This window comes from Rutidosis leptorrhynchoides, chromosome 2 (assembly GCF_046630445.1).
Source record: "Rutidosis leptorrhynchoides isolate AG116_Rl617_1_P2 chromosome 2, CSIRO_AGI_Rlap_v1, whole genome shotgun sequence".
Classification (NCBI taxonomy): Eukaryota; Viridiplantae; Streptophyta; class Magnoliopsida; order Asterales; family Asteraceae; genus Rutidosis; species Rutidosis leptorrhynchoides.
In genome coordinates, this window is record NC_092334.1 from 576864331 (window position 1) to 576887733 (window position 23403).

The following is a 23403-nucleotide window of genomic DNA, read 5'->3' on the forward strand; positions in this document are numbered from 1 at the left end:
TCATTATATTCATAGATTTTACTCGAATGGGTTCTCTGTCCTTTCTGCTCAAGGCGTCGGCTACCACATTTGCCTTCCTCGGGTGGTAACGAATCTCAAAGTCGTAATCATTCAACAATTCAATCCACCTACGCTGCCTCATATTCAGTTGTTTCTAATTAAATATGTGTTGAAGACTTTTGTGGTCAGTATATATAATACTTTTGACCCCATATAAGTAGTGTCTCCAAGTCTTTAATGCAAAAACAACCGCGCCTAATTCCAAATCATGCGTCGTATAATTCTGTTCGTGAATCTTCAATTGTCTAGACGCATAAGCAATTACTTTCGTTCGTTGCATTAATACACAACCGAGACCTTGCTTTGAGGCGTCATAATATATCACAAAATCATCATTCCCTTCAGGTAATGACAATATAGGTGCCGTAGTTAGCTTTTCCTTCAATAACTGAAACGCCTTCTCTTGTTCATCCTTCCATTCAAATTTTTTCCCTTTATGCGTTAATGTAGTCAAGGGTTTTGCTATTTTGGAGAAATCTTGGATGAATCTTCTGTAGTAACCAGCCAATCCTAAAAACTGGCATATGTGTTTCGGATTTTTCGGGGTTTCCCACTTTTCAACGGTTTCGATCTTTACCGGGTCCACCTGGATACCTTCTTTGTTCACTATGTGACCGAGGAATTGAACTTCTTCCAACCAAAATGCACACTTTGAAAACTTAGCGTACAGTTTTTCTTTCCTCAATACTTCTAGCACTTTTCTCAAATGTTCTTCGTGCTCTTGATCATTCTTTGAGTAAATAAGTATGTCATCGATGAAAACAATGACAAACTTGTCAAGATATGGCCCACACACTCAGTTCATAAGGTCCATGAACACAGCTGGTACGTTAGTCAATCCAAACGACATAACCATAAACTCGTAATGACCATAACGCGTCCTAAAAGCAGTTTTGGAATATCATCCTCCTTTACTCGCATTTGATGATATCCAAAACGTAAATCGATTTTCGAATAAACCGACGAGCCTTGTAGTTGATCAAATAAGTCGTCAATTCTCGGCAGTGGATAACGGTTTTTGATGGTAAGTTTGTTCAACTCTCTGTATTCAATACACAACCTAAATGTACCATCCTTCTTCTTAACAAACAAAACAGGAGCTCCCCATGGTGATGTGCTTGGTCGAATGAAACCACGTTCTAATAGTTCTTGCAGTTGGCTTTGCAGTTCTTTCATCTCGCTGGGTGCGAGTCTGTAAGGAGCACGAGCTATTGGTGCAGCTCCTGGTACAAGATCTATTTGAAATTCAACAGATCGATGTGGAGGTAGTCCCGGTAATTCTTTCGGAAATACATCAGGAAATTCTTTTGCGACGGGAACATCATTGATGCTCTTTTCTTCAGTTTGTACTTTCTCGACGTGTGCTAGAACAGCATAGCAACCTTTTCTTATTAGTTTTTGTGCCTTCAAATTACTAATAAGATGTAGCTTTGTGTTGCCCTTTTCTCCGCACACCATTAAGGGTTTTCCTTTTTCTCGTATAATGCGAATTGCATTTTTGTAACAAACGATCTCTGCTTTCACTTCTTTCAACCAGTCTATACAGATTATCACATCAAAACTCCCTAACTCTACTGGTATCAAGTCAATCTTAAATGTTTCGCTAACCAGTTTAATTTCTCGATTCCGACATATATTATCTGCTGAAATTAATTTACCGTTTGCTAATTCGAGTAAAAATTTACTATCCAACGGCGTCAATGGACAACTTAATTTAGCACAAAAATTTCTACTCATATAGCTTCTATCCGCACCAGAATCAAATAAAACATAAGCAGATTTATTGTCAATAAGAAACGTACCCGTAACAAGCTCCGGGTCTTCCTGTGCCTCTGCCACATTAATATTGAAAACTCTTCCGCGACCTTGTCCATTCGTGTTCTCCTGGTTCGGGAAATTTCTAATAATGTGGCCCGGTTTTCCACATTTATAACAAACTACATTGGCATAACTTGCTCCGACACTACTTGCTCCGCCATTACTCGTTCCGACACCATTTGTTCCTTTCGTTCTGTTAACCCCTGGTCCGTAGACCTCACACTTTGCCGCGCTATGACCATTTCTTTTACACTTGTTGCAAAATTTGGTGCAGAACCCCGAATGATACTTTTCACACCTTTGGCATAACTGCTTCTGATTGTTGTTGTTGTTGTTGTTGTTGTTGTTGTTGCGGTTGTTATTATTGTTGGGATGATTGTTGTAGTTGTTGTTGTTGTGCCATTTGTTGTAGTTGCGATTGATGTTACGATTGTTGGGATAGTTGTTGTTGTTTTGGTGACTCTTATCACCGTTTTCCTCCACTTTCTTTTGACTAACTTCACGTTGGCCTCTTCGGCCGCCTGTTCTTTAATTCTTCCCTCAATCTGGTTCACTAGTTTGTGAGCCATTCTACATGCCTTTTGTATGGAGGCAGGCTCGTGTGAACTTATATCTTCTTGGATTCTCTCCGATAACCCTTTCACAAACGCGTCGATCTTCTCTTCCTCATCTTCGAACGCTCTCGGACACAATAGGCATAATTCTGTGAATCGTCTTTCGTACGAAGTAACATCAAATCCCTGTGTTCGTAACCCTCTAACTTCTGACTTGAGTTTATTGACCTCGGTTCTGGGACGGTACTTCTCGTTCATCAAGTGCTTGAATGCTGACCATGGTAGCGCGTAAGCAGCATCTTGTCCCACTTGCTCTAGATAGGTATTCCACCATGTTAACGCAATACCTGTGAAGGTATGCGTAGCGTACTTAACTTTGTCCTCTTCAGTACACTTACTTATGGCAAACACCGATTCGACTTTCTCGGTCCACCGTTTCAATCCAATTGGTCCTTCGGTTCCATCAAATTCCAAAGGTTTGCAGGCAGTGAATTCTTTGTAGGAGCATACACGATTTCTTGTGCCGTTAGCTGTATTGCTAGATTTAGAGTTATTGTTGGTATGTAGCGCGGCCTGTACTACGGCTATGTTTGAAGCAAGAAAGGCACGAAATTCCTCTTCGCTCATATTCAATGTGTGTCGAGTAGTCGGTGCTATTTCCTTCAAAATAGTCAAATGAAACAAGTTAATCATACAGAATATTAAGAGTAGTCAATAGTATCTCGTAGCATAATATGAACTCATTTATAAAAGCTTTTTCTTCATATTAGCATTTTATAAGTTTAAATTCGGGTACTACCTACCCGTTAAGTTCATACTTAGTAGCTAATATACAATTCAACTACTACAGTTCCATATGAAAAACTTGATTATAATAATATATCACATACAAATATTCTTCAAACTTACAACTTCGCTATATTACATATAACATGAAATATAGTACACTATGATACATGACAGTTTTGAAGATAAATCTAGTTAATACGCAAGTTGTTCAGCAAAGGAAATAAAGACACGTAATTCATAAGTCCATAAACAAGTCATGCATTCTGATTTTACTAAGACGACTTCCCATCCTTGGTATTGTGGAAAATAACCGTTATGACCATTGGCTAGGCAGCATGTTGTAATGTCGTCAAAAGGACGAGGGTTTCGTAATATCCAACAGCCCCATAACAATCTAAAAACCTTGTTTTTCACCCCAACTACTGAATCCGTCACTTGTGAGAAAGTTTTATTTAAAAGCTGCAATCCGATGTTCTTTTTCTCACTTTGGTAAGAAGCGAACATCACTAACCCGTAAGCATAACATGCTTCTTTATGTTGCATGTTAGAAGCTCTTTCTAATTCACAAAATCCTATGTTGGGATATGTTGAGTCAAAATAGGTTCTTAACCCGTAGCGTAAAATTGCATTTGGGTTCCCCGCATTTAACGCTTTAAAGAAAACACGGCGTAACTTAAAGTCTCCCCAATGTGATATACCCCACCTATCAAAGGAAAGCCTTTTATAAACTAAGGCATTTCTGGAAAGTCTTTCAAATGTTTGACAAGTTAATTTCGCCATAACTAAATGTGCTGATGAATTCTGACCGACTCTAGACAAGATTTCCTCAATTATATCCTCTGGTAGGTCTTCTAAAATATTCGGTTGTCTACCCTTAACGTCCATTTTGTTTTTATACTGTAAAATAGACAAGGATTAGATTCGTAATAACAAACAATACAAGCAATTTTTACATAGAACATAAAAGTACAAGCACACTACAATACATTTATTACACAACATGCTCACACTCCTCTAATCTGAATCACTGGTTTCTTCTTCTTCGGACTTGGTTCTTTTTCCTAATCTTTTAGGGATATATGATGTTCCTCTAATACGAGTCGTCGTTTTCCACATTGGTTTAGAAAAACCCGGTGGTTTAGAGGTTCCCGGGTTATTGTCACGATATTGAAAATACGGGTGTTGACGGTACATATAAAGTTCATCGGGGTCGGAATCAGATTTCTCTATTTTGATGCCTTTTCCCTTATTATTTTCTTTTGCCTCATTAAATTGGGTCGGAGTAATTTCTATAACATCATCGGAATCCTCATCAGGATCCGATTCATCGGAAAATTGGTAATTTTCCCAATATTTTGCTTCCTTAGCCAAAACACCATTGACTATTATTAACTTTGGTCCATTGGTTGAGGATTTTCTTTTATTTGACCGGTTTTATGTGGTTCCTACTATTCCCCCCTCCGGAACCTCTTCTTCTTCCAGTTCCTCTTCTTCTGGTTCCTCTTCTTTCGGTTCCGTTTCTTCTTCCAGTTCTTCGAGAACATGTGAATCTTGCCAATATATATTCGACTCTTCGTTATTATTAGGTGAGTAAATGAGATTTGTACTAGAGGTAGACATCTATCACACAATATCAAACATGTTAAGAGATTAATATATCACATAATATTTACATGTTAATAATATATAGTTTCCAACAAAAATGTTAAGCAATCATTTTTCAAGAAAACACGGTCGAAGTCCAGACTCGCTAATGCATCCTAACAAACTCGATAAGACACACTAATGCAAATTTTCTGGTTCTCTAAGACCAACGCTCGGATACCAACTGAAATGTCCCGTTCATATTGATTATAAACGTTCCATATTAATTGATTTCGTTGCGAGGTTTTGACCTCTATATGAGACGTTTTTCAAAGACTGCATTCATTTTTAAAACAACCATAACCTTTATTTTATCAATAAAGGTTTTAAAAACATTACGTAGATTATCAAATAATGATAATCTAAAATATACTGTTTACACACGACCATTACATAATGGTTTACAATAGAAATATATTACATCGACATATGTTTCTTGAATGCAGTTTTTACACAATATCATACAAACATGGACTCCAAATCTTGTCCTTATTTTAGTATGCAACAGCGGAAGCTCTTAGTATTCACCTGAGAATAAACATGCTTTAAACGTCAACAAAAATGTTGGTGAGTTATAGGTTTAACCTATATATATCAAATCGTAACAATAGACCACAAGATTTCATATTTCAATACACATCCCATAGATAGAGATAAAAATCATTCATATGGTGAACACCTGGTAACCGACATTAACAAGATGCATATATAAGAATATCCCCATCATTCCGGGACACCTTTCGGATATGATATAAATTTCGAAGTACTAAAGCATCCGGTACTTTGGATGAGGTTTGTTAGGCCCAATAGATCTATCTTTAGGATTCGCGTCAATTAGGGTGTCTGTTCCCTAATTCTTAGATTACCAGACTTAATAAAAAGGGGCATATTCGATTTCGATAATTCAACCATAGAATGTAGTTTCACGTACTTGTGTCTATTTTGTAAATCATTTATAAAACCTGCATGTATTCTCATCCCAAAAATATTAGATTTTAAAAGTGGGACTATAACTCACTTTCACAGATATTTCCTTCCTCGGAAATAAGACTTGGTCACGGATCGATTCACGAACCTATACAAATATGTACATATATATCAAAGTATGATCAAAATATAATTACCTCATTTTTATTATGTTTTAAAGATTTGAGTGTATTAAGTCAGCTGTCCTCGTTAGTAACCTACAACAAGTGGTCCACAGTTAGATGTACAGAAATAAATCGATATATATTATCTTGAATCAATCCACGACCCAGTGTATACACGTCTCAGGCTAGATCACAACTCAAAGTATATATATTTTTGGAATCAACCTCAACCATGTATAGCTAACTCCAACATTACTGCATATAGAGTGTCTATGGTTGTTCCAAATAATATATATACATGGATCGATATGATATGTCAAAACATTTGCATACGTGTCTATGGTATCCCAAGATTACATAATATATTAGAATACATGTATAATACAATATAAGTTAGCTAGGATATGATTTGTATAGATTTGTTAAACATTTCCCGTAGCTAAAATAATCAAAAAATATCCAATCTTGTTTTACCCATAACTTCTTCATTTTAAATCCGTTTTGAGTGAATCCAATTGCTATGGTTTCATATTGAACTTAAGTTTATGAATCTATACAGAAAAAGTATAAGTTTAAAGTCGGAATTACAGGTTACAAGTCGTTTTTGTAAAGGTAGTCATTTCAGTCGAAAGAACGACGTCTAGATGACCATTTTAGAAAACATACTTCCACTTTGAGTTTAACCTTGATTTTTGGATATGGTTTCATGTTCATATGAAAAATCATTTTCCCAGAAGAACAACTTTTAAATCAAAGTTTATCATAGTTTTTAATTATCCAAACCAAAACAGCCCCCGGTTTCACTACGACGGCGTATATCCGATTTTATGGTGTTCATCGTGTTTCCAGGTTTTAAATCATTAAGTTAGCATATCATATAGATATAGAACATGTGTTTAGTTGATTTTAAAAGTCAAGTTAGAAGGATTAACTTTTGTTTGCAAACAAGTTTAGAATTAACTAAACTATGTTCTAGTGATTATAAGTTTAAACCTTCGAATAAGATAGCTTTATATGTATGAATCGAATGATGTTACGAACATCATTACTACCTCAAGTTTTCTGGATAAAGCTACCACAAATGAGAAAAATGGATCTAGCTTCAAAGGATCCTTGGATGGCTTGAAAGTTCTTGAAGCAGAATCATGACACGAAAACAAGTTCAAGTAAGATTTTCACTCGAAATAAGATTGTTATAGTTGTAGAAATTGAATCAAAGTTTGAATATGAATATTACCTTGAATTAGAAAGATAACCTACTATAAATAACAAAGGTTCCTTGATCTTAGATGATTACTTGGAATGTATTAGAAAGCTTGAAAGTAGACTTGCAAACTTGAAAGTATTCTTGATTTTTATGAAACTATACTTATGGAATTTATGAAGAACACTTAGAACTTGAAGAAGGAACTTGAGAGAGATCAATTAGATGAAGAAAATTTAAGAATGAAAGTGTTTGTAGGTGTTTTTGGTCGTTCGTATATGGATTAGATATAAAGGATATGTAATTTTGTTTTCATGTAAATAAGTCATGAATGATTACTCATATTTTTGTAATTTTATGAGATATTTCATGCTAGTTGCCAAATGATGGTTCCCGCATGTGTTAGGTGACTCACATGGGCTGCTAAGAGCTGATCATTGGAGTGTATATACCAATAGTACATACATCTAAAAGCTGTGTATTGTACGAGTACGAATACGGGTGCATACGAGTAGAATTGTTGATGAAACTGAACGAGGATGTAATTGTAAGCATTTTTGTTAAGTAGAAGTATTTTGATAAGTGTCTTGAAGTCTTTCAAAAGTGTATGAATACATATTAAAACACTACATGTATATACATTTTAACTGGGTCGTTAAGTCATCGTTAGTCGTTACATGTAAATGTTGTTTTGAAACCTTTAGGTTAACGATCTTGTTAAATGTTGTTAACCCAATGTTTATTATATCTAATGAGATGTTAAATTATTATATTATCATGATATTATGATATATTAATATATCTTAATATGATATATATATATACATTTAAATGTCTCGTTTCGAAATCATTAAGTTAGTAGTCTTGTTTTTTTACATATGTAGTTCATTGTTAACACACTTAATGATATATTTAAATATCATTTTATCATGTTAAATATAGTGTATCAATATCTTAATATGATACATATGTATTTAGTAGACATTATCATAACGATAATCGTTATATATATCATTTCGAGTTTCTTAACTTAGTAATCTCATTTCTTATGTATATCACACATTGTTAATATACTTAGTGAGATACTTACTCATCATACTCTTATGTCAACCATATATATATGTCTATATATATACCACAACATGTAGTTTTTACAATTTTGTAACGTTCGTGAATCGCCGGTCAACTTGGGTGATCAATTGTCTATATGAAACTTATTTCATTTGATCAAGTCTTAATAAGTTTGATTGCTTAACATGTTGGAAACATTTAATCATGTAAATAACAATTTCATTTAATATATATAAACATGGAAAAGTTCGGGTCACTACAAGTACCACCAATAAAAAACGGCTCAACAAATTAGGGTTGGCCAGACCCTGACTTGGTCACCAAGTAAACTCCTGGCCTGTTTTTATTGGGCTTAAATACCGAAGCCTACACCTCAACAATCTCTCACTTGGAGGCTTCGAATAACATCGATCTGCACTCTTGTACTTCTGCAATGCAAGACTCAGCTCATCTCTTCTCTCTCTAGTTTCTGCCTTCTCTTCAATGTTCCTGAAGGCCAGTTGAAGCTATGCACAACTTCAACTTATCCAGCATTACTGGTTTGGTGAACATATCTGCTGGATTCTTGGAACCTGGAATGCTCTTCAGATTAAATGTTCCATTGCTTATCCGTTCTCTGATAAAGTGATACTTCATGCCAATGTGCTTCGTCTTAGCATGATAGACTGGATTCTTTGCTAACTTGATTGCGTTCTCATTATCACAATATAAGACAAATTCTGTCTGTTTGCTGCCCAGTTCTTTCATGAATGTCTTCAACCATACTAGTTCTTTACTGGCTTCAGTCAAGGCCATGCATTCTGCTTCAGTAGTAGATAGAGTCACGCTCTTTTGAAGCCTAGACATCCAACTCCTTGCTGTCCCTCCTATAGTGAATACATACCCGGTGGTGCTCTTGAAGGTATTATTGCATCTACCCAAATCTGCATCAGAATAACCCCTGAGAGTAGTATCCCTGCCCTTGAAACATAACCCAGCTTTGAGAGTACCCTTTAAATACCGCGGTATCCACTTAACTGCTTCCCAATGTTCTTTCCCCGGAGCTACCATCTCAACTGCATGTGCTATATCAGGTCTTGTACACACCATAGCGTACATTAGACTACCCACGGCGGATGCATAAGGAACCTTAGCCATTTCTGCTTTTTCTACTTCAGTTTTAGGAGACTGATGTTTAGAAAGCTTTAGATGACTTCCTAACGGTGTGTTTCTTGGCTTTGTAGACTCACCATTCATTCTGAACTTTTCAAGAACCTTGCGAATATACTTTTCTTGAGATAAAGAAACTGACCCATCTTTATTCCTGCATATACTCATACCGAGAATCTGCTTAGCTGGCCCGAGATCCTTCATTTCAAATTCTCTAGATAATTGCTTCTTCAAATTGCGTATTTCAACCATATAAGAACCTGCAATTAACATATCATCGACATAAAGAAGCAATATAATATAGGAGCTCTTGAACTTCTTCAAATAACAGCAATGATCTGTAGAACTTCTCACGAATCCTGTCTTCTCCATGAAATTATCAAATTTCAAGTACCACTGTCTGGGAGCTTGTTTCAAACCATACAAGCTTCTCTTTAGATTACACACAAGATTCTCCTTTCCTTTGACACAAAACCCCTCTGGTTGAGACATATAAATGTCTTCTTCAATGTTGCCATGCAGGAAGACTGTTTTAACATCCAACTGTTCTAAGTGTAACTTCTCGGTTGCCACCATACTTAGAACCAATCTGATAGTCATCATCTTCACTACTGGAGAAAAGATTTCAGCATAGTCGACTCCTTTCTTTTGTTGAAATCCTTTGACAACTAATCTTGCTTTGTATCGTTTAGAACCATCCGCTTCATCTTTGACTCTGAAAATCGATTTATTCTGTAAGACCCTTTTTCCTGGTGGTAACTTGGTCAACTTCCAAGTTTGATTTTTCAATAAAGATTCCATCTCGCTTTTCATAGCCTGCTCCCACTGGAACGAATCTTTCACCTTCATTGCCTCAGAATAACTTTCTGGTTCCCCATTTTTGTCAAAAGAAGATAGTTAACTGTTGGACTAAACCTCTCTGGCTGTCTTGTAACTCGTGTAGATCTCCTGACCCAATTGGACTGGTCAGATTGTGGTGGGGGCTGTGGGGTCTGCTCATCATCAGAATCTGAGCTCCCACTATCTGAAGTCTGCTCGTGATCAGACTCCGAGCTTTCACTGTTAGGAACTCCCACTGGAACTTCAGTTTCATACTCTGGAGTTTCCCTTTCGTCTTCTCTAGTTGTCTCCGTGTCAACCTCAAATTCAACTGATTCTTTTTCTTTTGGTGTTGAGTTGAAATCCTTGTACAATTCTGCTTCATTGAAGGTGGCATGTTTACTTCTGATAACATGTTTTCCCTTGTTATCCCATAACCTGTAACCCATGTCATATCCCCCATAACCAATGAACACGTAGTTCTTTGCTTTTGCATCGAGTTTGTCACCATCTTTATTAATATCATATGCATTGCACCCAACGATTTTTAGATGCTCATAACTGATTGCTTTACCTCTCCATTCTTCTTCAGGTATTTTGAAATCAAGCGGAGCTGATGGAGAACGGTTGATCAAATAAGCGGCAGTGTTTACTGCATCAGCCCATAGAGTCTTTACTAGCCTACAATTAAGTCTCATGCTACGTGCTCTCTCATTTAAAGTACGATTCATCCTTTCTGCAACTCCGTTTTGTTGTGGAGTACCTGGAACCGTCTTGATCATCCGAATGCCATGATCAGCACAATAGTTAACGAATTCGGTGCTGATGTATTCTCCTCCGTTATCCGACTTCAAGCATTTTACCTTCAAATCACAAGATAATTCAACAGCAGATTTCCATTTCTTAAAAGCTTCAAATACATCAGATTTATTTTTAAGAAAGTAAACCCATACCTTGCGTGTTGAATCGTCAATGAAAGTAACATAATAGCGTGCTCCTCCCAATGAAGAAACAGGAGTAGGCCCGAACACATCCGTGTGTACTAGCTCCAACTTCTGAGCCTTTAATGTTCTGTCTGCTTTTGCAAAGGTGACATTCTTCTTCTTTCCTAGAACACATGACTCGCAAAAGTCCGATTCAACTCTCTTCAAACCAGGAATTTTACTATTTGACACTAGCATTTTCATCCCTTTGTCACTCATGTGACCTAAACGTTGGTGCCACTGACTGGTTAAGCTACGATCATTGGAAACTGCATTTACTTCATTAGCTGGAACTTCTACCATATAAAGAGTGAATCTCTTCTTACCCCTGGCTATTACTAAGTTCCCCTTTATTACTTTCCACTGACCTTCACCAAATAGCACACTATATCTTTGATCATCAAGCTGTCCAACAGAGATTAGTTTCTTCTTTAGGCCAGGAATAACTCGGACATTTTTCAAGGTCTAATTAGTGCCCAAAGAGGTCTTCAGCTCTAAGTCTCCAATCCCTGTAATGTCAAGACAATGATCATTAGCCAAACGAACTTTACCAAGATTACCTGTCCGTAGATTCTTCATCAAATGTGGACTTGGAGTAGCATGAAACGATGCTCCTGAATCCATAACCCACGCATCAATTGTATTCTCAATGCAGCAAACAAGGACGTTATCATAATCATCTGTTGCAACTGCAACATTAACTTCCTTTGGCTTTGATGATGTTACTGGCTTAGTGCACTGGTTTCTGAAGTGCCCAGTCTCCTGACAATTCCAACATTTAATATCATTCCTCATTCTCGACACACTCCTCCTTCTTGACTTTGACCTGCCCCTGGTGGTGTTGCCCCTGGTGGTGTTACTTCTGCATTTTCTCCTACCCCTATCTTCTGTGCTCAGCAAGTTTCCTGATGGTTCTCCTGAGCTCTTTCTTCTTATATCTTCCCCAAGAATAAAATCACGAATGCTCTCAAACTTGAGCTTTGAGGACTATGTGGATCCACTGATAGCTGTGACTGAACCTGACCAGCTTTCAGGTAACGAAGATAATAATAGAAGAGCTTTGACTTCGTCATCGAACTTGATATCAACTGACAGTAACTGAGAGATAATATTGTTGAAGTTATTAACATGATTTGTTACTGAAGCACCTTCTTTCAATCTGGTGTTTACCAACTGTCTGATCAAAAACACCTTGTTAGAAGCAGACGGCTTCTCATACATATTTACTAAGGTCTTCATCAAACCATGTGTCGTGGTTTCGTTCACAATGTTGAAGGCAATACTTTTTGTCAACGTGAGTCTGACAACTGCTAGGGCTTTCCTGTCAAGTGTTTTCCACTTGTCGTCTTTCATTCCTTCTGGTTTATTCTCATTCAAGGCATCGATCAGATCCTTCTGACATAACAAATCTTTAACATGCATCTTCCACCACCCAAAATCTTGCCCATCAAACTTGTCGATTTTGATCCTTCATTCTTCTGCCATTAAAAAAAAATTTATTGGATCTGAGGACAACAGCAATCTGATCTGTAACAATTGCAATAGATCTGTAACAGCAGAGTTTGGTGGCGGCTAGGGTTGATCTGCAGAGTCTGGTGGCGGCTAGTGTTGATCAGCAGAGTCTGGTGGCGGCTAGGGTTGATCAGCCGAGTCTGGTGGCGGCTAGGGTTTACCACCTGCAATCTGATCTGTAAAAACAGCAACAACAGCAGCAGCGACTGGATCTGTAACAGCAACAGCTATGACTGACGGCTAGGGTTAGAACCTGGGCTCTAGATACCAGTTGTTAAGCTATAATCTGCCTTCTATCAGAGTAGAACCCTAATCGACTAGCAATCACAAACAAGCAATAACCGAAAATATAAACACAGAATAAAAGAACACGAGAATTATAGTGGTTCGGTTTCTAGGTGAAACCTACATCCACTTTGGAACTAGAGAGTATTATTATTAATTTTGGAGGTGTTACAAAACATGTACAATGAGAGACTATATATAGACTAGTACCACCAATAAAAAACAGCTCAACAAATTAGGGTTGGCCAGACCCTGACTTGGTCACCAAGTAAACTCCTGGCATGTTTTTATTGGGCTTAAATACTGAAGCCTACACCTCAACAGTGTACGCTTCGATCCAAGGTGCCTGAAGTTATATTTATGTACATAAGTGAACTGATAAAATTCAAATAATATACTTCATCAAATCAAATATTGTTGCATGATAAAGATATATAAGAAAAAGAGAAAAACAAAGTGTTGCTATAAACTTCTCACTCGCAGTTTTTTTAGAGCACTCATACACACCTTGCGTACAACTTTCCTAAGTGGGACTTGCATCCCTAATAAGTTTTTAATGTATATTTATACATATGGTGAGTTCATTTTATACCCTTACAAACTTGAGACTCATTAAACTAACCCAAATGGACCCTTAGTTAAAAAAAAATTGATGTTATACAAGGCTCTAAGCATGTGCGCTTATTTGTGTAAATTTCTCTTATATATAATCACACATTCCTTAATAAGTAATCACAAATTACAAGTCACTAGTCAATATAGGCCATCCAATTATTGATCCAAGGGTCTCAAATAAACTTCCTATTACATATGTAGAGAAAAGTACTGATCCTTTAAGAAGTTTTAATTTGAAATTATAGGGAACAGACATTGTTAGCTCTAAAAATCCAATACTCAATTCTATTAGCATATTTTCAACTGCTTATATACTAAATATAAATGTATAAATAAAAATCATTTTATACAAAATGAAACACTAATCACACAACAAAAGATCAAAAGTTAGTCAATTTCATATTACTATTCTTAATAAAAGTGAATGTCGACGTGAAGAATATAAGGTTCATGACAAACAGAACTAAAGAGCATAGACTCATTTTTACTGGAAATTGTTATCTAAATTGTAACTTTATTGGTAGATGATATCGATAATATGATAATTTCATTATTTTTACCGGAAATTGTTATCTAAATTGTAACTTTATTGGTAGATGATATTGATATGTAATTCTTGAATTCAACTAATGAATCGAAGAATCACTCAATAACAATCTGGAAACTTTTACATAAGAATGAGTATCGAGATTGAAATTGGGAACGTTTATTGATTATGAACAGAGAACAAATTGGGGAAAATTACAATTGAGAACATAACCTCTACAATCTGTTATCGCCTCCTATATACAAAGAATTACACTAACAGCTAACAGAATTCAGTTACAGTGAACAAACAACTAACACTTCCATTTGCTTCGTCTTCAATCTTGAGCTAAAGGATGTCACGTGTTTTGCACGTGTGTGCAGACTTAAAATGTATCACGTGCAAGGCACGTGATGGTCATAACAATCTTCCCCTCTTAAACACATTCTTGCCCTCAAGAATGAATTTCAAAATTGAAATTAGGGTAACGGGCAATGAGCTCTTCTGCTCGTTCCCATGTAGCATCATCAACGGAAGCATTTTGCCACTGAATCAACAATAAGATGTCTGCCCGATTATCTCGTTTCACCATCCTTCGAGCTAGCACCTTGTAAGGTTCAATTGCAATCAACCCTGTATTATCCATATGTGGCATTGTCCCCATTTGACTTGGAGTAATTCCTTTGCACAATTTCAATTGGGAAACATGAAACACTGGATGAACAAGTGAGTCATGTGGCAACTGCAGTTTGTATGCAACTTCACCCACCTTCTGGATCACTTGAAATGGACCATAGAACTTAGGTGAGAATTTGTGATGCACATGTCCTCTCAGTGTAATCTGTCTATGAGGTTGTAACTTGAGATATACCCAATCTCCCACCACAAAAGCCCTTTCAGTTCTCGATTGATCTGCATAGTGTTTCATTCTATCTTGGGCACGTTTGATATGATATTTGAGCAGTGTAATGGCAGCTTCCCTAGCCTCCAAACTCCTGTCAACTGCTTCCACTCTACTCTGTCCTGGTAGGTAAGTAGATGAGGTAAGTGGTGACTGACCATATACCACTTCAAATGGAGTAGTTTGTATAGCAGTATGAAAATTGGTATTATACCAAAATTCAGCTAATGACAACCACTGAATCCATTTCTTTGGAGCATCACTACACATACACCTTAAGTAACACTCAATACTTCTGTTCACTACTTCAGTCTGCCCATCTGTTTGAGGGTGATAGGCTGTTGACAGATGTAAACTGACATTAAGTGCCTTGAAGAATTCCTTCCAAAACAAACTTGTGAACACTTTATCCATATCACTCACAATAATAGAAGGTAGCCCGTGCAACTTGTAAACATTGTCTACAAAAGCATTTGCTACTTGTGCAGCTGTGAAGGGATGAGATAATGGAATGAAGTGTGCATACTTGCTTAATCGATCCACCACTACAAAGATGACATCTTTTCCCCCAGACCTTGGCAACCCTTCAATAAAATCCATAGAAATTTCTGACCATATTCTGGTAGGTATAGGTAGTGGTTGCAGTAAGCCTGGACTTTGAGTAAGGTCAGGTTTACATCTCTGGCATACATCACAAGCCCTCACATATTCCTTAACATCCCTCCTCATATGTTTCCAATAGAAACAAGTAGCCAATCTTTTCACTGTAGCTTGGCTTCCTGAATGACCCCCCATTGAGTCATTGTGGAAGTGCTTAAGTAAGGTCAACCTTAAGTCTTGGTCTGCACCTATCACCACCTTATTTTTCCTGTATAAAATGCCATTGTGCCACTTGTAATGCTTAACCTGGTCAGGGTCCTCTCTCATTCTAGCAATTATCTGGTGGAGGTCAATATCTGCAGCCACACTAGCAATCACTCTTTCCTGCAAATCATGACTAATGGTTGTAACCTGCACCTGAAATAGCTAACCTATTCCCTGCACCCTGGATAAAGCATCTGCTGCAACATTGTCACACCCCTTTTTATAAACAATTTCATAATCAAATCCCATTAATTTGGGCAACCATTTCATTTGTGTAGGAGTGCTAATTCTCTGGTCCAACAGATACTTCAAGCTTATATGGTCAGTTTTTATCACAAAATGCCTATCTAATAGGTAACCCCTCCATTTTTCAAGTGCCATAACCACTGCCATAAACTCCTTCTCATATGTGGACATACCTTGATGCCTAAGAGACAAAGTTTTACTCAAGTATGCCACAGGGTGCCCATTTTGTTGTAGAACTGCTCCAATTCCCACCCCTGAAGCATCAGTTTCTAGTATGAATGGTTGATCAAAATCTGGTAGCTTTAATACTGGAGCTTGTTGCATAGCTAACTTCAACTTCTCAAAAGCTAGTATTGCTTCATTTGTCCAACTGAAGGCATCTTTCCTTAATAACTTGGTTAAGGGCAAGCTAATAATAGAATAATTTTTGATGAATCTCCTATAATAGCCTGTTAAGCCCAAGAACCCCCTTAGTTGCTTAAGATTGGTTGGTATTGGCCATTTAACCATGGCTGTTATTTTAGATGGGTCAGTTGCTACCCCTGCACCAGAGATCACATGTCCAAGATACTCCACCTCCTTAGTAGCAAAAACACACTTGGACAGTTTAGCATATAGTTGATGTTTCTTCATTGTTTGCAATACCAACCTCAAATGATAGACATGAGCCTCCAAGCTGGGACTGTATACTAGAATGTCATCAAAGAATACCAAGGTAAACTTCCTCAAATAGGGTTTAAACACAAAATTCATTAAGGCTTGAAATGTAGAAGGGGCATTTGTCAACCCAAAAGGCATGACAAGGAATTCATAATGCCCCTCATGAGTCTTGAATGCAGTCTTGGCAATATCATCTTCATACATACGTATTTGATGATAGCCTGATCTGAGGTCCAATTTAGAAAAGAACTGTGACCCACTTAACTCATCAATCAGCTCTTCAATGATGGGAATAGGGAACTTATCCTTAACAGTGTGTTTGTTAAGCTCCCTATAGTCAATGCACATTCTCCATGTGCCATCCTTTTTCTTAACCATAACAATAGGAGCTGCATATGGGCTATTACTTGTTCTTATCACCCCAGACTCCATCAACTCTTGCACCATTTTCTCTATAGCATCCTTTTGACTAGGTGGATGTCTATAGGGTCTGATGTTGATGGGTTGAGTTCCATCTTTGAGAGGAATCCTGTGATCAAAGGGTCTTTGAGGTGGTAAACCTTTGGGAACATCAAAGACTTCAGTGAAAATATCCAACACCTTCTGAACTTCAGGATGGTTGTCACTACCCTTTTTTTGTTGCCCATCCAATTCCATGCTCCATAATGAAGTGGGATACACACATAAGCACATAGAATTGCACTGTATCTTATTTTGTGGTAAGAACCTACTCATGCTTTTCCCTTCCTGCAGGTGAACTGGCATTTTTTGTTTACCCCTCAATTCCAGCTTCTTTCCTTCATATGTAAATGACATTTTCAACTCATCAAAGTTCCACTTGATATCTCCTAGTGTTCTAAGCCACTGAATGCCAAGTACCATCTCACTTCCACCCAAGGGAATAAGCACCATATCACTTACAAACACTTGACCACAGATAACCCAACTAAATTTGGTGCACATATTAGTACTCATTATTTTATTACCTCCTGGCACAAACACCATCATTGGGACTGTATTCCTCAACTGACATCCCAACCTTTTAGCCATGTGCACATCAAGAAAATTATGAGTGCTTCCTGAATCTATTAAGATGTTGACCACTTGCTTCTGCACATAACCCACTACCCTCATGGTCTGATAGGTATCCATACCAGTTAAAGCATTTAAAGATATCAGGGGACCCTCATTTCCTGGTGGATCTAGCAATTGTGGACCATCATCTTCCTCTACCACTTCTGACCCACTATACAATTGTTCTTCCACCTCATCACTACCCAGTACTTCCAAAGCATACATCTGACCACTACATTTATGCCCTGGTGCATATCTTTGATCACAATAAAAGCATAAGTGCTTAGCACGTTTTTCATCCATTTCTTTTTGAGTCAGTTGTTTTCTAGTACCAAGTAAAGCTGGGTTGTTTCTTTGTGCAGGAGCATATGGTGTACTTGCTATAGCCAAGTGGTTGTTACCCCCTTTGAAACCCCCATTCCACTGAGAATTATACCTTGAATTACTAGTTGCAGAGTTTGTTTTAGGAGTAGGAAGTATTGGAGTGTTATACCTTCTCTTTGTTGCAGCAATAGTTTCTTCCTGCATCCTGGCTAATCCCATTGCATCTTCTAAAGTTAATGGCTTGAACATTCTCACAGGTAACTCTATATCTTTTTGTAACCCAGCCAAGTAGAAACTAATAGATTGTTTATCAGTCACTTCTGTCTTGTTCACTAATTGCTCGAATTCATCATTATAATCCTTCAGGGAACCTGTCTGCCTCAAGTTCTTGAGTTCTGCTAATGGATCTTCAATGGTGGATCCAAACCTTCTTTGCACAGCCTCAGCATACACTGTCCACTCAACATCTTCTCCATGAGTTTTGACAAATTGTTGATGCCATACTAAGGCTTTCTTGTACATATGGATTGATGCTAAGCGTACTTTTTCATCCTCTTCAATTCTATCCACATTAGTTAAGGTTTGGGATCCCACATCGGTGGGTGAACAAACTTAATTAGTGGTTATAAACTTGGGTGTTCCCTCCTCCTTCAAGCTAGCTTTTGGGAGTGAGTTCTACACTTGGGTTTATAACTTGGTCGGGCTCTCCTCCGGATTCCTTTCTTCCCTTCTTACTTAGGAGACCCAGGGTTGGCTTTGGATCTTATCCGGTTCGTCCCAGTAAGATCATATCAATTGGTATCAGAGCTAGCCTCATCTTTCGAGGTGTCCAACGAGGACGTTGGCCCTTTAAGGGTGGGGTATTGTTACGATCCACATTAGTTAAGGTTTGGGATCCCACATCGGTGGGTGAACAAACTTAATTAGTGGTTATAAACTTGGGTGTTCCCTCCTCCTTCAAACTTTGGAAACTCCAATTTAGTAAATCTTGCAAATTGTGTGTTTCTGTGATGAGTTCCTTCGCCATTTCTGTTAGTAGATAAGTATCTTTGCTGCAGGATCACGTCATCTAATTTGGTAGCCATTGCTGCCACCGTCTGACTCAAAGTAGCCACCGTAGACCTTAAAGATTCAAGCGAGTTGCTGTCGTCACTTGAATGTGCCCTAGTTGAGACCGCCATTGTTGACTAGATGAAAATCTTGATATCGAAGCCAGGAAATCGCTCTGATACCAATTTGATATGTAATTCTTGAATTCAACTAATGAATCGAAGAATCACTCAATAACAATCTGGAAACTTTTACATAAGAATGAGTATCGAGATTGAAATTGGGAACGTTTATTGATTATGAACAGAGAACAAATTGGGGAAAATTACAATTGAGAACATAACCTCTACAATCTGTTATCGCCTCCTATATACAACGAATTACACTAACAGCTAACAGAATTCAGTTACAGTGAACAAACAACTAACACTTCCATTTGCTTCGTCTTCAATCTTGAGCTAAAGGATGTCACGTGTTTTGCACGTGTGTGCAGACTTAAAATGTATCACGTGCAAGGCACGTGATGGTCATAACAGATATCGATAATATGATAGTTTCATTATTTTTACCGAAAATTGTTATCTAAATAAATTGTAACTTTATTGGTAGATGATATCGATAATATGATAGTTTCATTATTTTTACCGAAAATTGTTATCTAAATTGTAACTTTATTGGTAGATGATATCGATAATATGATAATTTCATATTTGTATTAAATAAAAAATGCTGTAAAACCTAACTATATCAAAGTTTGATATTTTAATCCGGAGAAACAGAAGATAAAGAAGGAGCTTACTGTTTACAACTCAGTAGTACACAACGAAACGACTGCAATTCATCACTTTAGGGGTTGGAGGAATTGGTGAATTAAGGCTACCTGTTTAGCGTACAAAATACGAGTAAAAGGTTCTGATTTTTTCACTCGGTATATTTCAGTGAGTCCCAATTTAGTCCCAATCTCTTAGTAAGTAACTATTCCATTTTTTAAATTAATTAATTAATGTTGTTTTAAAACAAAAAAAATTAATTAATTGTCACAAAAATTGTACTCCGTATTGAAAATAAGTTCCTCAAATTTACTGTATTATACCTGATTTAATTTTTACTTTTGAGTTACAAGGGTTAATTAGGGGTAAAACTTTCATTGTACATTACTAATAATGAAACTGTATCCCCTTTAGGCTCTGTTCCAGAGTTTAGTAATGGACGGAAAAGAAATTATTCATGAAGAAAGTAAAAAAACTATGGTGTTCCTAATTTTTTGTAGAAAAGAAAGGAAAGTGAATGTATTGATGAGTTTTCCTAATTTTCCTCTCAATTTTTCCTTCCAAATTGAAAGGAACTCATTTCAGTCCCTTTCATTCCTCTTTATTTCACTTTTTTTTTTCTTTTTTATATAAATTCTAGAACAAAGCCTTAATAATTACACTAAAATATATGAAATGATGGTACAAAAGTGATAGGAGAGAGTGCTTATAATAAAAAAAACATGGAGTATATCATTAAAGCATATAATTTTACTGTTCACCTCAATTAAAAATTCAAAAGAATATTTATTTAATTATATTATATTATATTATATTATATTATATTATATTATATATATATATTCAACAGAACATACAATTTTACTATTTATACCATTATTTTATTTAAGAAGGGCAATATAGTAATTTTACACCTTAGATTTATTACCACTTCCCATTCTTTACCCACTTGTTTCCCACCAGTGCTCCCCAGATGTTTCTGGCGAGTTCTAGCACCATGTCTCACTTTCACCACTATAAACCCTAATAATTACATCTGCCTTGGTTCCATTTGATCTCAGTAAAATTGCTTCAGCTCCTTGCTGTCGTCTTCTTCAAACGCTCTCCCATTTAAAACTAATCAGTTTGAAAAGCTAGGATTTCATCAGTTTGAGGAGACTTACGAAGTTATCGGTTTGCGAAGGTTTGAAAAGTTAGGGTTTCTGAAGCTGCCGATAATATGTTGCGAATCCAGTTGCTTTCCAAGGTTCGATTTTTTTTTCGTTTTGGTTTCTTTCTGATTTGTCATCGTATGTGAATATCTGTGATTTTGTTATTGATGAACCTCCACGTTGTTTTCGTAATATGTATACAAACACACATATTCCGTGATTATCATATTGGTTTTAATCTTCGTGTACGTAATTGGCATCTGTTTTCAGGTACTGTAATGTTTATACTGAACTGTATTTTTTTATATATATATATATATTTGTATTTTTTCTTGAGATTACTACTATTAGTATTTGCACTTTTCTGTTTATGCCTAAAAGGTGTTTTATGAAATGCTCTAACAATGTTAGTTACATATAGCTTCATCGGGTAGTCTATATTTCTGTTGCTTTATGAATTTGCTTACAAATGTTTTCTTTCATACTAATAAAGTTTTTAACTTTTTTACTTCTATATTCAAGTTAATCAATTTTGTTTTTGTAAAGATTCTTAAGCTCTTATGAGTTATATGGCCCCTTAAAAAATGAGGCTTCAATATTTATTCATGAAACTTACTAAATTAATCAAGAATCTTCGATATTTGATAGTTTCATGGATGAATCATTGGAATGCTTTACTTCTGATTTGAGCAGCTCCAAATATGAGGCAACCACAAAGTTGCAAAAAGTATATAGAAGCTTTCGAACGCGAAAAAAGCTGGCGGATTGTGCAGTTTTAAATGAACACGGGTGGTTAGTATTTCTGATCTTTATAAGTAATTTGATTTGTCTAATGATTTTCTGCTAATGCGTAGGTTGCTAAATGATTGATACGATATACGAATATAATTGAATTTGATCAAGACGTAGTTGAGTGAGAGTGGTTTTGTATTAGTGAGTATACTTTATCCTATCTATAACTCTCAATTGCAAAGGTTTTGAAAAGAGGTTGTGATGATGAATATATGGGAGCTGGGTTGGGCAATGAGATGGAAAGGTGTTCGTATCTTGTCGGGGCAACTTATCGATTGCAGCCATGGCGATTCGCGTTCCATTTCCTGATTTTGTACACAAAATGTGAGCCCGACTTTTTCTTTCTGATTATTTTTGAAATTAGTGTTACCTTTGTTAGCTACTATTAATGGTGGTACATATGATGTAGGTTGCTTTTAAATTGAAAACTCGATCCCTGTGTAGAAAGAGGTTTAAGAAAAATTGTTATGATTTTGCTGCTACTTATCTTTTTTTATAGACATGCTGTTTATGTGTGTAATTGTTATAGTATATGTATGTTAGCTATATTCTTAGTTTCGTTTGTGTCAACCTCTTATATGTCTATTATTTTTTAGGAAAAAAATATCCATTAAGTAGAGTTGTTGCTGTAATTGTTCATATCTTTATTGTATTTCTCGGGTTCATGGGCATCTCTTGGGAAAACCTATTACAGTCGCTCCTAAATATAAGGTATAGTTCAAGGCTATGAGTATGAGCATTTTGTTCACCTTTTTAATATGTTTTTGGCTTATTATTCCATTGTATTGATTTTACAGGATCTTTAAACGGTATATTGAGATCGAGCCACAACTTGGTGACATAGATCGTTATCGGAAGCTATATGAAAGTATATGGAATGATTTTCTAAAAATTGCTACACCTGAAGCAAATATGGTGAGTTGGAGAGGTCTGTAAGTGAAACTGAATGAGCCAAAGCCATCTTTGAATTTACAATTGCACAAACTACACTTGACATGCCTACTTTGTTGTGGAAGGCAATTACTACTTCTTAAAACTTTATATTCGTTTGCATTTAAAGTATAAAATGTAATGTGATATGAATTAATGTTTTTAAAATATATAGTTGGATACTAAAAAAAAAATTGTAGCATAAAAATAAGGGGTATGCCGCCGCAACGCGCGGTTAACACCAAAGCTTGTATATATCATTAGAGCATATAATTTTACTATTCACCTCAATTAAAAATTCAAAAGGGTATGTATTTAAATTCATTAAACATAACTTCTAAGAGCTAGGTTTAAATCTATCCAAATAAAAATTGATGTGGAAAATTGCTTCAATAAAATACATACTCTCATAAAAACTGTCAACTTTAATATTTTAGTTTATTCTAAAAATTTGTCACTTGGACAATTTTTAATGGTGATGGCATGATAGGGTGTGATTGGGGAGTTTTGTGAGGTATAGT

The 23403-nt window shown here is 36.4% G+C and overlaps 1 protein-coding gene and 1 long non-coding RNA gene across 3 annotated transcripts in view; one reads left to right on the top strand and one right to left on the bottom strand.

The window, feature by feature from the left end:
• LOC139893229 (uncharacterized) overlaps positions 1-20156 on the bottom strand; it is a 46998-nt gene extending 26842 nt beyond the window's left edge. The window contains exon 1 of the mRNA XM_071876383.1: positions 20039-20156. The gene's annotated coding sequence lies outside the window, so the exon portion shown is untranslated. The remainder of the gene's footprint in view (positions 1-20038) is intronic.
• Positions 20157-20985: 829 nt separating this feature from the next.
• LOC139893230 (uncharacterized) lies at positions 20986-23096 on the top strand. Of its 2 annotated transcripts, none has more exons than XR_011774412.1 (4): positions 20986-21255; positions 21809-22276; positions 22549-22663; positions 22750-23096. It is a non-coding gene; the product is annotated as an uncharacterized lncRNA (long non-coding RNA). The 2 variants fall into 2 exon arrangements; XR_011774413.1 differs by having other exon boundaries at positions 21854-22276.
• Positions 23097-23403: the final 307 nt, after the last annotated feature.